This window comes from Balaenoptera borealis (assembly GCF_965194805.1).
Source record: "Balaenoptera borealis genome assembly, chromosome: 13".
Classification (NCBI taxonomy): domain Eukaryota; kingdom Metazoa; phylum Chordata; class Mammalia; order Artiodactyla; family Balaenopteridae; genus Balaenoptera; species Balaenoptera borealis.
The window spans coordinates 21,658,966-21,676,518 of record NC_138870.1 but is presented as its reverse complement, the minus strand read 5'-3'; the positions used below and the strand labels follow the sequence as shown (position 1 = coordinate 21,676,518).

The 17,553-nt window shown below is 37.4% G+C and overlaps 1 long non-coding RNA gene across 1 annotated transcript in view; it reads left to right on the top strand.

The window, feature by feature from the left end:
* Positions 1-17,288, top strand: part of LOC309610000 — a 33,593-nt gene extending 16,305 nt beyond the window's left edge. The window contains exons 2-3 of the long non-coding RNA XR_014233689.1: positions 511-9,019; positions 9,200-17,288. This is a non-coding gene — a long non-coding RNA (uncharacterized lncRNA). The remainder of the gene's footprint in view (positions 1-510; positions 9,020-9,199) is intronic.
* The last annotated feature ends 265 nt before the right edge of the window (positions 17,289-17,553 follow it).

Below are 17,553 nucleotides of genomic sequence, written 5' to 3'. Positions count from 1 at the left end.
TCAGTTTTTCATTAGAGTTCTGAAAATGCTTATTCATTCAGTTCAGCAGTACAGTCAGTTACCAGAAACCTGTACTTGTCAGAGTCTTTTCCATGAATTTCTTGAAGATGAAACCCTTTTATAGGAACATATTTGCAAAATCATCAGAGTACACCCAGAACTGTCTGTAAATGACAAAAGACTTAAAAATGACCACGGTTAAAGATTTGATGAAAGTTCATAATAATGCAGTTGACAAGAAAATTAGTTATTTCTGATATATACATTTTAAAGTAATAACTAGGATTATTACATATAACATTATACCAGAACATAGAAGATTTTTAGAAATTTCATGTAATGTCTGAAACATTTATATTAACATATTTCCATACATATTTCCATACACATACAAATATAAGATTTTTAGAAATTTCATGTAATGTCTGAAACATTTATATTAACATATTTCCATACAAATAACCCAATGAAAGTTTAGTATTAGTTGTTTTGTTTGTTTTTTTATCAGAGGCTATTTTTTATAATTAGATAATTTATGCAACCCCCTAGTGTTTACTATGATATTTTATATTCAACATTTGCTTGAGTATTTTCTACTGAGAAAAAGAGATTTCGTTTCTCATTGTCCGTTTGTAAAACTTGCTCATTTGGGGAAAAATTCAAAGTACAGTGCTAAGGGTTAGAAACACAAACACAGTTTTGAAACTACTGGCAACTGGCAACGCATTCAAACAGCAATGTCTATTTATACACAAAAATCTCAAGTTGACTGACATTAAAGCAGGAAAAGTTATGTAAACTCACAGGGAATATAAGTACATCCTTCATATCTAATTCAATTATATCCAATTCGACTAAATAAATACACTGCAAAATCCTAGATGAAGCTTAATGAGGGCATAACTAAAAACACTAACAGTTAGAATACAAAGACAATTGAGCAATATTGCTACACAGGATAAAATACAAACTCCTTAGCGTGGCATGAAAGGGCATCACAATCATGCTTCTGATTGCCTTTCCTGCTTCATCTTTTGCCAAACTACCCAAAGTTCCAGCCATTGAACACTATCTAGGATTCCCCACACCCTTCACATCTCCCTGCTTTTCCCCTAACATTTCATTTTTAATATCTACAAGCTTAAAGTTTTAAAGAATTTTACAGTGAGCACCCATATGTTCACTACCTAGATTTTGTTATTAATGTTTTATTGTACTTATCATATATCTACCCATCTCTCCATCCCTCGATCCATCAAAGTAAATTGTTGTCATCTGTAGCCTTCACCCTAAACACTTCATGCATATTCATTAACCAGAGATTATACTTGTTTATGGCCTTTTATTTTCCTGCTAAGGTAAAATTTACATGTAGTAAAATATGCAAATCTAAATGTACCATTCACTGAATTTTGACTAATGCTGTGTAATATGAATCCCTATTGAGATATAGCACTTTACAATCATTCCAGGAATGTCCTTCATGCCCTAGTTCCCAGTTGATTCCAGACCCAGGCTTCCACTGCTCAAATTTTTTCCGCCAGAGATGAGATTAGTTCTTCCTGTCAGAGAATTTCATGTAAATGGAATTATGCAGTATACACCCTTCTCTCACCCAGCATACTGTTTTTGAGTATATCAGCAGTTCATTCCTTTTTTATTGCTGAGTAGTTTTCCTTAGTATGGGTATATCACAGTTTGATTATCCATTCTCCTGTTGACAGACATTGGGCTGTTTCCGGTTTTGTCTATTACTAATAAAGCTACTATGAACGTTCTCGTACAAGTCTTTCTTTGAACATATGTTTCCATTTCTCTTGGATAAAAATTAGTGGAATTGCTGGGTCATAGGGTAGTTATATATTTAACTTTATAAGTAATAGTCAAATATCTTTCCAAAGTAGTTGTAATAGGTTACATTTCTCTGCCAATGTATGAGAGTTCTGGCTGTTCCACACACACACCCATCAACATTTGGTACTGAGCACAGGCTTTCTCTAGTTGTGGTGAGCTCTTCGTGTGGTGCGCGGACTTCTCATTGCGGTGGCTTCTCTTGTTGGGAGCACGGGCTCTAGGCGTGGACTTCAGTGGTTGTGGCGCACAGGCTTAGTTTCTCTGTGGCATGTGGGATCTTCCCGGACCAGGGATCGAACCCGTGTCCCCTTGCATTGGCAGGCAGGTTCTTAACCACTGTGCCACCAGGGAAGTCTCAGGTGTAAATTTTCTAAATGTTTCTCTAGTCTGTGGCTTACCTATTTATTTCCTTAATGGTATCTTTTAATAATCAGAAGTTTTAATTTCATGAAGTCTAGTTTACCAAATTTTTCCTTGGCTATTTTTTCCATAGCTATTGTTTTCTGTATCTTGTCTAAGAAACATTTGCCTATTCCCTATGGGTTTTTTTTCCCTTGAAAGCTTTTATGGTTTTAGCTTTTATGTTTAGATCCATAATCTAACTTGATTGATTTTTTGTACAGTGTGAAGTAAAGGTTGAGAGTCATTTTTTTTCCGTATTGATATATAGTTATTTAAGAACCATTTGTCAAAAAAAATTTCTTTTTCCCATAGGATTGCTTTGGTATTTTGTCAAAAATCAAATGGTTAGGTAAGTATGTATTTATTTGGGAGCTCTCAATTCTGTTCTGTTGATCTTTGTTGATACTTACGCCAGTTACCATAATTTATTTATTATTGTAACTTTGTAGTAAGTCTTGATATCATGTAGTATAAATGCTTCAAATTTTTTTGTTGTTGTTTGTCTTGCATTCCAGGTCCTTTGTGTTTCCATATAAGTTTTGGAATCAGCTTGTTGAGTTCTACAAAATATCCTTCTGGGATTATAATTTGGATGGCATTGAGCTACAGACAATTTTAGGTCTTGTCCTTTTAAAAAATTTTCTTTTTCTCCATGCTTTTTTATAGGCTAGTCCCCCTCCCTGAAACATACTTTTTCTGTCTTCAATAAAAGGCAACTCCTATTCATTTTTTAGGACTCAGTTCAAACTGCACTTCTGTTAAATCTTCCCAGCCAGCCCTCTGTGCGATAGAATCAATTGCTTTTTCCTTCTTTTGTGCTCCGCAACCAGTTATGCATACTTCAATATAACTTATTATATAGTCTTAGGATTGCTTTTGGTTACATATTTTTCTTTCCTAGCCAGAAAAGTCATGAGCAGAGACCAGTATTTTATTCAGTGTTATTCCCCATCACCTCATATACTAACTGGCACATAGTAAACTATCCTTAAATTTTTATCCATTAAACTCTTTATTGTGTGTCAACTATATACCAGAGGCTACATCTTGGCTGAGGAATGCAAAAAAGAAACATCTCCACAGATAAATGAATAAAATAATTACAGATAATGCTAAATGATATAAAAACAATAAAACCAAGGGAAGGGATAGAAGGGACTGGAGAATGCGATGCAACCACTTTTCATCAGGTGGTCAGAGAAGGACTCCCAGGAAGTGATATTTGAGCTGAGAAATAATTGATAAAAATGGAACATCCATAAGGACTTCCGGGGGGAAGAGCCTTTCAGGCAAAATGAACAGGAAATGCAAAAGTCCTGAGGTGAAATCAAGCTTAGACCAAGGAAGGGACAATTATTGGGCAATTAAGTGCGTCTAGCAGAGAAGGGTGTCTGGGAAAGCTTCACAGAGCTGAGGCTTGAGAAAATGAGTAAGTGTTACCCTGTCAGAGAAGTCACAGGGAAAATATTCTAGGCAGAGGGAACTCTATAAGGCAGGGAGGAACACATAGTCAAAGGGGAGAGTGGTAGGAGATGAGGTTATAGAGGTTGGCAGAAGCCAAGCAATGCAGGTCTGTGGACTTTAGGAAGGAACTTGATTTTATTCTGTTTGCCAAAGAAAGTTATTAAGGTCAGAGGTCTATAGGGCATACACTTCATGAAGACCACTGTGGGTCCTAAGTAGCAGATAGACATGTGTGGGTAATGGGAAGAGTGAAGCCCTGAGACAGCTAGGCGACTGTTGCAGGGACTGGGTGGGAGATAAGGGAGATTTGTACTGGAGTTCCTCAGTGGAATGAATGGAAAGTGGTCATCTTCGGGTTATATTGGCGATGTCACAAACAGTTCTTATCTATGATTGACTATGAGACGTGAGGAGGACAGGATTGAGAATGGGTGCCACTTGTTCTGGCCTGGGTGTGTCATGGGGCCACTTACTGAGATGAGGAGAAGGTGCGCATTTGAACAGAGAGAGTAGAAAGAGGGAGAGGCCAGGAATCAAGAGTACCATTGTGGAAATGTTAAGTTTGAGATGCCCGTTAGATATCCAGGAAGAGATGTCGAGTAAATGATTGGATGTATGAGTCTGGAACTCAGAGGAAAGGTCAGAACTGGATGTACTTGGGAGACATAAGCATATGGCAGCTATCCAAGGCCATGTGCCTGGAGATCACTAGAGAGAAAAAAAAGGGGACTGAGGAACAATGGAGATTGGGAATGAGGAACTACGGTGATAGGATAAAAATCAGAAGCCTGTGATGTCAACAAAGCCCAGAGAAGTAAATGTTCCAACAATGGATATAAGTAAGAGGTTAAGTCAAATGATGGGTTGAAAACTGGCCTGTAAGAACTTTGCAAAATGAAATTATTTGGCCACCTTAGTAAAATCCATGTCAGTCAAGTGGTATTCACAGGCCTGATCATAGTGGATTGAAGAGTGATTTCAAGGGAAGAAAGAAGGAGACAGGTAACATGGACAACTTCAAAATTCTGTCCTGAAGGTGATCAAAGAAATCTATAGTAGCTGAAGAGGAAGTCAAAGGATTCGTTTTAATCATTTATTTTTTAACATAGATGATATTAAGGCATGTTTTCTTGTGCATGGAAATAACCCAGCCATGAGGGAGAAAGTGAAAGAAAAAGAAGATAATTTGGGAAACAAGATCCTTGTTAAGTTCTCACCAAAATTTTCCAAAAAAGATAAATACGTGAGGTGATGAATGTGTTAATTAACTAGATGGCAGGAATCCTTTTGCAATATATACATATATCAAATCACTACAATGTATGCTTTAAATATCTTACAATTTTATTTGTCAACTACACCTCAATAGAGCTGAAAAAATTTACGAAATCTAATAACTGTTCCTTATTTTTTCAAAAAAAGTGTTTTATTAAAACAAAGCAGAAACTGAAAGATACTTGATTTACATAAGGAAAAAAAGGAAGGGAGGAAGCACATCAAATAGTATCCCCTAAACAAAATTTGCTGATTTTTCCTGTTATTTTCCAACTCCTCAGTCTGAAGCATAATTATAAAGATCAACATAGTATTAGTGACATTTTAAAATATACAATCTCTAATTAGTAAATCTCTCATCCATCTCCATTTTCTGTCAGTATTTCCCTGTTGGCAATGACTGAAATGCCATGAAATGTTGGCATTCACTGAAATGTATTAATTGAGAAAGTCCATCTTCATACATGACCCTGGAAAACTGAGAGTCAGAGTGTTCTAAAAAATTGATTACAACTCACTTTTATTTTATTATTTAAACTGTTTATTTAATAGACCAATATGAAAAAATGACTTTGCTACTTGATTTATGAACATATAAACAGACAATAAACCTCGTTAAAATGAAGAAATGAAATCAAGAGCACAAAAGGAGGACTTGGCCTTGGACAGGAGAAGAAATATTTATTCCATCATAAGAGGAAGGAGAGCAGAGTATGTGGGAACTAGTGTAAGTAGGATGGTAGTTTGGGTGGTGGAAAAACAAAATAAAATAAATGAAGGAGTGAAAAAGTGGTAAGAGACTCCCTAAGACTTGAGGACTGATTGGATGTTAGGAATGGAAGAGGATTGACAAGCCCTCAAATGTTTCCAGCACTATGGACGAATGTGTGTGTTTGTTTGGCGGGACGTCCTGCTGACAATACCAGTGATCGGTTCAGTCATTCATTCGTTCATTCTCTCACTCATTCAACAAGAATGAGTATTAACTCCCTGAGGGCAACCATATTTCTTTTATTTAATAACTCTTGAGGGAACTATGCATAATATGAATATTATATATAATATATCCATTATTTTATATTTATAATTTAGTAGTGTTGGGCACCCAATAGACTTTCTACAAATGCTCATTTAACATTCTCCTAGTGATAACATCTTATGTAACTGTGGTACATTCATCAAAACTATTAACTAAACTACAGACTTTATCTGACTTTGCCAGTTTTTTCCCACTAATGTCCTTTCCCCATTCCACGATCTAGTCCAGGACACACATGACATTTAGGTGTCATGTCTTCTTAGTCTCCTCCTATCTCAACAGGGCCCCGGTCTTTCCTCATTTTTCATGATCTTGAAAATCTTGAAGAGTTCTGGTTGGGCATTTTGTAGGTTTGTCTGACTTTTTTTTCATGATTAGACTATGGATTTGGGGAAGAATTCTACAGAGGTGAATTGTCATTGTCCTTGCATCACGACACCCACATGACTTATCACTGAGGATATTAACCTTAATCTCGTTGTCAAGGTACGGTGTGCCAGGTTTCTCTGCTGGAAAGTTACTGTTTTGTTTTCTTTTTTCCTTTCCACACTTTGAAAGCAAGTCACTATGTCCAGCCCATACCCAAGAGGCAGGGAATTAAGCTCCACCTCCTGGAGCAGGAGTGTCTAAATATATTATTTGCAATTTCTTATAAGAAAGATTTGTCCCTTATCCCCAATTTCTTTATTTATTCAATCATTTATTTAAAGCCGTGTGGACTTCTGGATATTTATTTTATTTCTTGAATTATAAACCAGTACTCTATTTTGTTGCTCAAATTTTCCAGCTTTGGTCCTTGGGAGTTCTTTGGGGTTAACTCCTGTGTCTTTTTGACATACTCCCACCCTTTTTGGTTTTTAACCATTCTTCGAAAGCATAATCAGTGACAACGCACACAAAAGTGTGTCATATACAATTTAAACACATTGGCATCCTCTGGAAACTTAATCTATGTTGGCAGGTACCTTTCATTATGGCATTCTCAATAAATACTTCTTGATATCACTGTTTTCGTTTGAAGTTTTGTTTTAAAAAAGTGGGGTTCCTTGAAATTTTTCACATGTTGTTCCACTATCAAAAAAAGAACTTGAAAAACAACTGATAGAACATTGAGTATTCCCTATGCTCTCACTCTCCTGGAAAGTGAGCAATCTGTTAAAAGAATGCTTTAATGATTTCGTTTTCCTATTAAAAATAATAGCACAGTAAATAGATCTGCTTGGTTGAGAGACGTGACTTAAAGTAAGGAAGGGCCTCATGATCTTGGTATCTTGTTGCTTTAGAAATTCTAGAATAGCACTGCTAAGTGCTCTCATAATGCCTTTCTAAATATTTATTTGAGAGGTTCTTGCAGAGGCTTTTCTGAGCCATCCGGCATTCATGAACATGAGTAAACTGGCAGTCAGGCAATTTTCTGGAGAGAAATGCAAATGCGATGAAGATCTTTGCATCATCTGCAAGTTCAGAAAGAAGCCAGGAAACTGAGCTGGAAGAGGAACAAATGAGTTTATTTAGAAACCTACAGAGTTTAGCAGATTTGTAATTTTAATATACTTAAGAAAAATCTAACAGTGTAAAGTAACTACTTTGTACTAGGCATTAGAACAGACGTGTTCGTCACCTTTCTTATAACTTTAGAGGTTAAATCTTTACCCGAGATCCTTGTATTATTGTATTATTAGGAGTTCTGCTGCAAGTGACAGAAAACCCAAAACTGCAGTGGCAGGTATAGAAGTTTATTTCTCTCTTGTATAAAAGACCGTGAGCTGATATGATGTTTCAAGCTATGCATGGCCTTGACCTTATGGTCCAAGATGGCTGCATATGTATTCTAAGCAAGAGGAAGGAAGAAGAGGTCAAAAAGGGCACCCGTGCTGCTTTTTAGGAAGATTCCCAGAAGCTTCCCCGTGACCCTTCCATTTACACCCTGTTGGTCAGAACTTAGGCAGGTAGCCATATCTTGCTTCAAATTATGCTGGAAATGTAGTTGTTCCTTTTCTAAGTGTCTCTGTACCCAGCGAAGTTTTCTGCATCTACAGAAGGGAAGACAGATATTAGGGACAACCAGAAGCCTCTACGGTAGTCATAACGGCACAGACGGGATTTGAACTCACATATGTCTTGCCCTCATAGTCTTTCTAAAACAGCTTGGTTCATGGAGAAAAGTATAGGAAATATGTTGAATTGGCCCCATTTTTAGCATTATCAAGTTAACCGAAAAAAGGAACACGTATGCGACAGGGGATGCCGAGAAGCTGAAGAAGTGTAAAATGGGTTTTGAAGCTCCCTTTACATTGGCAAAGAGTAATCTTGGTAAGTCTTCAGGTCCTCCTGGAAAGGAAGAACAATACTTTGAGGACCACTGTCCATAATCCTGAACTAGACCTGCGCTGTCAGATAATACAGCAGCCACCTGCGATACGGATATGTGGCTATTGAGCATTTGGTGACTAGTTCAGATTGAGATGAACTGTATTTCAGACTTAGTACCAAAAAACTGAAATGCATCACAGTGATTTTTTATATTGATTACATGTTGAGAGTATAACATTTTTTATATACTGGGTTAAATAAAATACATTGTTAAATTAATTTCACATGTCTCTTTTTACTTTTTTAATGTAGCTACTGTATTTAAAATTACATACGGGACTCACATTTGTTGATGTGTTATATTTCTATTTCAGTTTGTCCTACAGCTGTCCTATCATTGAAACAGTTTTTTAAAATGCTCATAGGATCCGTGAGAAAGTCATCTCTGTGGGTTCCAAAAGGAAGGATGTGGCGAACTGGCTCAAATAAATGACCTCAGGTTCTTTCTGGGATCTCTTGCTCAGCTTCTGTGAAAGGTCAATGACACTGGCTGATCTCCGGGTAACTTGTGTGGATTGACTCTAACACTGGGATTGAACTGAGCCTCTCCAAATGACACTTCTGCAGCATATGGCCCTTGTTATTACTAGACAGATAAGGTGATTTGTTGAGGTTACTTTTTTTTTTTTTTTTTTTTTTTACTGCAGGTTCTTATTAGGCATCAATTTTATACACATCAGTGTATACATGTCAATCCCAATCGCCCAATTCAGCACACCACCATCCCCACCTCACCGCAGTTTTCCCCCCTTGGTGTCCATATGTCCATTCTCTACATCTGTGTCTGTTGAGGTTACTTTTTGAAAGCACCTCTATTTGGTTTATTCACATCCACAAGGGGAAATACTTCTGGGTTCAATTCAGTAATAACAGCTGGTCAGCACAGTCTACTTGAAGAACCTCATGATTTCTCGAAGATGACTGAAATCGAGTCCTCAAGCACATTTACAAGTCGTGTAGTAACTTAATAAGTCTTTGGCTGGCTCAGAAGTATTAAATTCATTAAAGCAATTAGGTGCTCTCTTGTTATCCTCTTATCTATCTCTAGCTTCGGGTGCCCTTTAGTGGTGATTGATCTACACTTTCCAGTTGAAAGTTCAGTGTTCTCTGCGTAGAAGAAGGAAGGAGGATTTGAGGAATTCTGCATTTTTTGGTCCATTAGTATTTTATCATATATTGTCAGCAGTGAGTATATCTCTTCCTTATTCTTCTATTCTGAATATGCTTATATATATGTACATGCATTTATGTAAATATATACATATGTATATAAATATAATATCTTCTTTTTCTGAATATTACATCCATGTAGGTAGACAAATAGAGAATCAGTTTTTATGTCCTTAGCATTTTCATCAAATTTCGTCTCATTCCAGATTTCAAATATTCTGTTTGTCCATTCTACCATTGTAATTATCTTTTATTAGCTTCACATTATTCAGCACCTGCATTGTTCATTTGAACTATTTGCAAATGGCATTTATACCAAAGTAAAATAATGCATCATCTATAGGTTTCAAAATAAACCTTTGATAAAGGACTTAAAAGGCTTTCTTGTTTAACAAATACTGCCCTTGATGGCAAAAAATTTTAAAGTGTATTAATGATGAAAGGTGAGTGAAAGGAAATGGTGGCAGTGAGGAGAGGCAGCTGTTGCCTACTCAAGGTGGATTAATTTTTTTTTTTTAAAAACTGCCAACATGGCTGTTTTTTGGGTAACTTAAGATATTTAATTTTTGTAGACCACTATTATTTGGTTCTTTTCTTCTTCTAGGACCAGCACCACTTATTTTGGGAAGTTTGTCTGCCTTGAACTCCAACATGGTGGTTCTGGTGGTAATGGCCGACAGTAGTACCCAAACCAATGGCCATAAAAATGACGATATGATGCAAGTTGGACCAATGAGAGTTTTTCCCCAGGATTTAGGAAAGAGAGTTGTTCTTCGCCAAAGAAAGCAAAGGAGCAGGGGTGTGCCTGACCACGTGATAGGTTTGAGAGCATATCACTGACATGCAAAGAGAAACAGATTCGTGGGAAAGACAGAGAGTTCTCAGGGTGTTTGTGTATCTTAGGGTTTTATTAATGTTTCAGGCACAGATACAGCTTACACGTAACGATAATTCAGTTATGTGAGTCAATAAATTTCCCTTTGCCTAAGTGAATTTGAGTTGTGTTTCTGTCACTTGAGAACAAAAAGTGTCCTGACTAATACCTTATCCTTTTTGTAGTCAGCCTACAGATGGCTGCCAAAGATCCTCAACTCTGGTAGTCACGCCCTTGTGTAGTATCCTCATAGATGGAATAGGAATGTGATCTATAAAGTATAATAGATGTGATGGTCCATGACTCTGTAGCTAGATCATAGAAAGTAAGGCTTCTATCATGGTCTCTCCCATTGATTGCAGAGAAGGGAGCCAGCTGCCATGTTGTAAGGATGCTCAACTAGTCTCAAGAAGAGACCCACATTGAGAAGAAGTAAGGCCACTTGCCAGCAGCCAACACCAACTTGTTACCATGTGAGTGAGCCACTTTGGAAGCAGATCCTCTAGCCCCAGAAGAGCCTTCTGATGACTGCGACTTCATGAGACACCTGATTTAAAACCCCCTGCCAAGCCACACCCAAATCCTAAACCCATAGAAACTGTAAGAGATAATGAATGTTTATTGTTATTTTAAGTCACTGGTTTGGGGATAATTTGTTAGCCCAAACAAATGTGTTATCTATATCACAACAGATAACTCATACAGCTTTGAAGGAATATTGGAAAGAAAAGTGAGAAGCTTACTACAATAATATAGTTCTTTCCCAGAGAGATGGTCAGAGACTAAGTTGGCAGCTGCTGATACCCAGTATTCCTATCCTAACTGCTTTGCACACTTAACTTGGTATACACATTAGCACCAACCCTCACAGAAGCTATTATCTCAATATAGAAGAAAAATAGCAAATCAACTCATTTGAATTCCATTTCATGACAAAGAATAATCTGTTAGTTTAAATAAGATTCTATATTGACTCAAACATATTAAATCTCAGTTGCTGTTGCTCATAGAAAAATAAATATTAACTTCTTGCAGACGTTTAAACACATTTTTCCCACTGGTCAATATAATAAAGGTAAGACTTTCTGTCAGACAAATGAGTAATTGAGGACTTCTCTTATTATCATCTAAGGAGGACTCTAGTCACTGGATTTTCTGATTGGCTTCTCTATTAGAATATTGGATTTTTAGCTTGATGTATTACAGTATAATACACAAATACAATTCAAAGTTTTATTTTTTCATGTGGTGTTTGTAAGCTTGTTAAATAACATTAAATATTTACTCTTTTTTCCCCTGCTTTTATTTTCCATGTTTTCTAGTTTTGATAAGTATTACATGTGTTTTTTTTTTACGGAATACAGTTCAGCTTCAGCCTCAAATGATAACTCAGCCAATGGCTGTAGGTGGTTGTTCCATTGATCTCGATATGAGCAGAGGCTTGAAAGCCAAAAGACCCATGTTTGTTTGTGGTCCCAACATTAACCATGGTGTGATTTCACATGCCTTCTCTGTACTTATTTCTCTCATTTATCAAATAAGTGCCCTGAACATGTAAAATCCTAAAATTCTATAAAATTGGGAAAGTCACTGAATATTGAATCTTTATTTATCCACATTGTAAACTGGCACTTCAGAAAAATCATCATTTTTATGCATAAGGCAATAGATTTTAGTCACACTCGTGTTCTTGATACCTGGAACTGCATTTTGTCCAACGATCTCACTGTTGGAAAGATTTTTGAAAAAGAAACATTATCAACAAGGTAAAATGAATGTTTTAAAATGTTGTTAAGAAAAAGTACCTAGAAGCCAGGAATGAGTCATAATTATAAAAATGATAATACCTTATATTTGAAAAACACAATATTTTCAAGAAATTATGATTTAAATGACAATTGAATTGCATATTAAATAATCTGTGTGAATAACCCAATGGGGTAATGCCCCTTCCTTATGTTCTTCCTAATTCCTTGATTATACAATGAAAAGTTTCTGGAAGGCTGAATTTTCACAATAATTGTATGGTTCAATATCTATTATACAATATAAACGTTTCTATAGCAAAACTGAAGGTAACTCAGTTAGTCAGCATTTCATTTATGGCACTCCTGAAAAATCCTTCTCTAACCCAGTAATGAAAGATTATCATGACTAGTAGAATTATACTGTTCAGTATTTGATGTGGACAGGAGCGAACATTCATTTAGTTACAATGACCCTGGTGCATTGTATGCTGTATCTTATTAGATCCACACATCAAACCTATGAAAGAGGTACCATTCTCCCTGTTTTCAAAACGAAGAAAGAAAGGCAAAAGAAAGTAATTAATTTATGCACTTTGATATAACAAAAAAGAGGAGGAACTGGGATTTGACATATATCTCTTAGGATAGCTTTCAAACTTTGTGTTAAGCTATGGAATCTTTTCTTAAGGCAAAAGCTTCTGTGCATGTGAAAAATAGAAAACGGGTAAATTCCTGGATGCTTTGGTTGAACAGCTGGTTTTGCTGCTTCACTTCTCTTCCCGCCTTGTCCCTCCACTGCCCTGGAACATCCCCAGTTTGAAAACTACTGGGTTATGCCATTATGCCTTCTTACTCTAGTTTTTCTAAAGTCAACAATCCTCATTTAGACTACCAAACCGTCTTCTACTAACAAGAGTATTTGACAAACCAGAGCAACACACTAATTCAAGGTAATATTTGTCAAGCTTTAGATATTATTATACAAGGTAGATATGATGATGATAATGATGACGATAGAATTTACTCTCTATATAAATGGCATTTGTTTAGTTTCAAATTGAAATAATAACACATGTGCAGGCCTTTTCAGGCACCCAGCCAGTTTCACTCTTCTCTCCTGAAAAGCGTCAGAGTAGTTCTTTGTGAGAGGTTCCGTCTAGGCATATTAACCTTGTGTTTTTGCCATGTAACCCTGCCAATTCGACAGGGATTGACAAGGCCTGGAGTCTGGTGGCCTGTGATGAAGCCTGGCACGAGAGGCGTGCCCTTTCTTCTCTCTTGCAGAGTTTGAGTATGAAACATCCAGGGAGGGTCAGCATTGGGTAAATGCAGAAGTGAGGAGAAGGATGGCAGGAAACAGAAGCCATGAGTAAGCAAAGCCATGAGGTAGAGAGAAAGTGAGTGGTGTGGAGTCAGTAGCAATAGTTGGAAAAATAAGCAGGTAGAGGGAAACAGACAGAGGAGCTGAGTCATGTGCATGGCAACAAGCCAAGAGTTCCTGTGAGGTCACCAGAGGGTAGCTTATACGACTAGACCAGAGCTTTTACTCAGTTGTTGCTGAGTGGCTAGAACAAAAATCTAGTTTTCCACGAGGCTTCCATGAGACTTTTATCTATCTCTTCTACTTCCCCATATCGTATCCTTTTAAAGAAACTGACAGTAATTGAGCCAAGTGACCATTTCTCTGTTTTTGCACCCCAGAAGAATCTAATTAACACAATACTGAAAGCTTGCACAGTGCCTGGAATATAAGGGGAGCTCCGTGTATCGTGGCTATTATTATTTTCAAAGAGATTCTTCAAGCAAAAGCAAAAACTGCAGACTAATCCTCAAATCTGAGTCACAGTTAGTTTGGATTTGTAGCTTGGTAGCTTTTATTTCCCCTCCTCCTTTAAAGGTTTTTTTAATTCGAGGAGAGTGCCTAAATTGGATAAGTTTAGGTGTGGAAATAAAACACATGTTCTAACAATTTGGGAGAGATGGATGAAACTCTTGGGATATGAGGTTTCACAAAATATTTCAAATTATTTTTCAAATATTATTGGCTTGGCAAAAACAAAATGATTCTTTAAAAGAATTTCTCTTTTTAGCATTCAAATGTCCTCAAGGGAAATGTAATGTACATATTTCTAACTCATTTTACATAACTCAGTATTGTTTAATAGGAATTGATTGATGTTTAAAAATTCAATGAGTTTTCTAACTAAGAGGTGTTTCTGGACAGTTGATAGTGCCTTTTCAGAAAAGAGTTGAATTAGATGTTTTTTCAAAAGGGTCTTAGAGCTTGGCCTTCAAACCTTACCAAATATTTTTCCTTCCTTTGTATAATAGAAAAAAGCAATCTCTGAAAAATCTCCCTTCTTCCAGTTATGAACAAAAATACAGTAATTTGAACTCCCCAAAATTAATGGCAACAGGGAAGAAACCAAATATATTCTTAATCTGTGTGTTAAAAAAAAAAAAAGAAAGAAAAGAAAGGATAAAAGGGAAGAAGAACAAAGAGAGAGAAAGAAGAAAAAAGAACTAGTGAGATGATAAAGGATTATAGGTTTGTGAACTAAATGACATGTAATCAACAATCCAAATTTCTCTGTGGCATGCATGCAGTCTCAGAACTGGAGAGCTCAGCCAGTGTGAAATTATATTTTGACTCTGCTCCCTTGATACCCTATTTTGCTCCCATTATAATAATCATCAAACTTTATTGAAATCCCTTCATAATGGACCATATTTCCTCTGCACTGTGAACTGTGTGAGGGGAGGGTCCATGTCTGCTTTGCTCTCCATTATCCCTAGAGCCAGCATAATACCTAGCAGAGTAGGTGTTCAAATTATTTGTTGAATAAAACCTTATAACACAGTACTGTCTAGGGGTTAAAAGCACTGGAATCAAATTAGTGTAATTTTCCACCTCTGCAGAGTGGATAGAGCAACGGTGCCTGCCTCACTGAGTTGTAGGGAGGATTAGATGAAAAAATACAGCTACAGTCCTGAGCAAGGTGCTTGGCATATTGGTAGTGTTCAAAAAAATGTTCTCTGTAAAAGTAAGCATTAGTATTTCCCCATAGCAATGAATCTCAGCATTTTTCTTTAATAAAAAGAAAAGACAGTTTTTACAAAGGCCAAATGAAGATAGATTTTTTTTTTTTTTAAACACACATTGTGATGTAGTCATGCACATTTTATCAGCACAGCCTGAAGCATCACTGGTGATGCTCTCTTGTAAATCTCTTTTTTTCCTTCCAATTGGCTGGTTGACCATTCTCACCATTACTGAGTCATTCTATCTTACTCATTTCTGGCTGAATTCAGTTGGCTGTGGAGCAGGCATGTCGAAAAGTATGAAGGGTTGTAACTCTAGATTCTTCCAGCCTAATAATTATGTCAGTTGTCTAAAAGAGTGGCCATGATTTAATGGTTACATAGTCAAGAATTCCTAGAGTAAGATTTTTCTTTTTCCAACACTGGCACGACTCTGACCTTGAACAGAACGTATTCAGGTCACCCTGGAGATGTGGCCACTGCCCAAGTGTCCCTTGGACAAACGTCACAGAAATTGAAAGGCCATAAATGACTTGCCTGTAAGTCCAGGAATGACATTAGCCTTTAACTGAACCCAGTCACAAGGCTGGAGGGCCATAATAAGAGCTAGAATTTATCGAACACCTACTAACTGTGAGATATTTTATAAATATTATTTCTAATTTTTACAACAACCCTATGAAAACCACCCTATATTTCCCACTTTACAGATAAGGAAACCGAAACTCAAATAGACTGTCACTTGCTCAAAGGCTCATAGATTTAAAATCACTGTACTAGGCCATCTTTGCAATTTTTATATAAATCTAAAACTGTTCTGAAATATAAAGTTTATTTTTAAAATAAAATTAAAACATTTCCTTTGTAAACGGAAACCCTCAGAAAAAAAGTTGATTAAAAAAATAAATTTCTAAAACATAGAATCTGAAAAAAAAAAATCACTAGACCTGAGAATAAACCGAGATCTGTCTTGATTTCAGTGCAAAGAGCATATGGTTTGCTGCCTTCCTAGTGCTTGCATATGGGATTTATAATAAGATGAAACCATTATGTGGGTGGGGTCTTTGTTTTGCTGCTGGGTTGTACTCTTTTTTTTAATAAATTTATTTATGTATTTATTTATTTGTTCTTGGCTGCGTTGGGTCTTCGTTGCTGCACGGGAGCTTTCTCTAGTTGCGGCGAGCGGGGGTGACTCTTCATTGCGGCACGGGGGCTTCTCATTGCAGAGCACAGGCTCTAGGTGCCCGGGCTTCAGTAGTTGTGGTGCATGGGCTTAGGTGCTCCGCGGCATGTGGGATCTTACCAGACCGGGGCTCGAACCTGTGTCCCCTGCAATGGCAGGCAGATTCTCAACCACTGCGCCACCAGGGAAGTCCCTGTATTCTTCTTGAGAACAGGAGTGTTGTCTGTCTTATTCACTGTTCTATCTTTGCCTTTCAAAATAATACACATTAAATATGTATTGAATGAATACATGTCCCCTTCTCCTTGGTGGCCTGTAAGAAATGCAATGAGTAGATACCACTAATTTATCAAACTTATTGTCAGGCATTGTTTTCATTAAGGTCTTCAACCAACAAACAGTGCAGGCACTTACTGCTTTATTAAGTCCCTTAGGATGGGAGAGACTCTAAGGGGCTCTGAGGATGCACCCCCAGTCTCTCTTACACACACACACTCACACGCTTTAACATTCTCTCCATTTACTAGTCATACTGTCTAACTTGCACCACTTAAAAAATTGCTCCCGTGGCTTCCCTGGTGGTGCGGTGGTTGAGAAGCTGCCTGCCAATGCAGGGGACACGGGTTCGAGCCCTGGCCCGGGAAGGTCCCACATGCCGCGGAGCAACTAGGCCCGTGAGCCACAATTACTGAGCCTGCGCGTCTGGAGCCTGTGCTCCGCAACAAGAGAGGCCGCGATAGTGAGAGGCCCGCGCACCGCGATGAAGAGTGGCCCCCGCTTGCTGCAACTGGAGAAAGGCCTCGCACAAGAAAACGAAGACCCAACACAGCCATAAATAAATAAATAAATAAAATTTTTTAAAAATTGCTCCCTAAGTGAATAAATGCTCATTTAAAGAAAGTAATAAAGGGAAAGTCTTACTGCATAGTCAGCCTTAGGAAGGGAAGAAGAACTCTATTAAAGGGCATGTGACAGCTCAAAAGAGCCTGCTGGAGTCCAGGCAAGGCAATCTAAGGAGTACGATTCTAGACAGTGAGGTGAAGATTGTGTACCGTGGATGCCCTGAGACCTGGCAACAGTAACTGAGTTCTTCACTCAGGGACTTCACAGGTAAAATGGCGGAACCCAC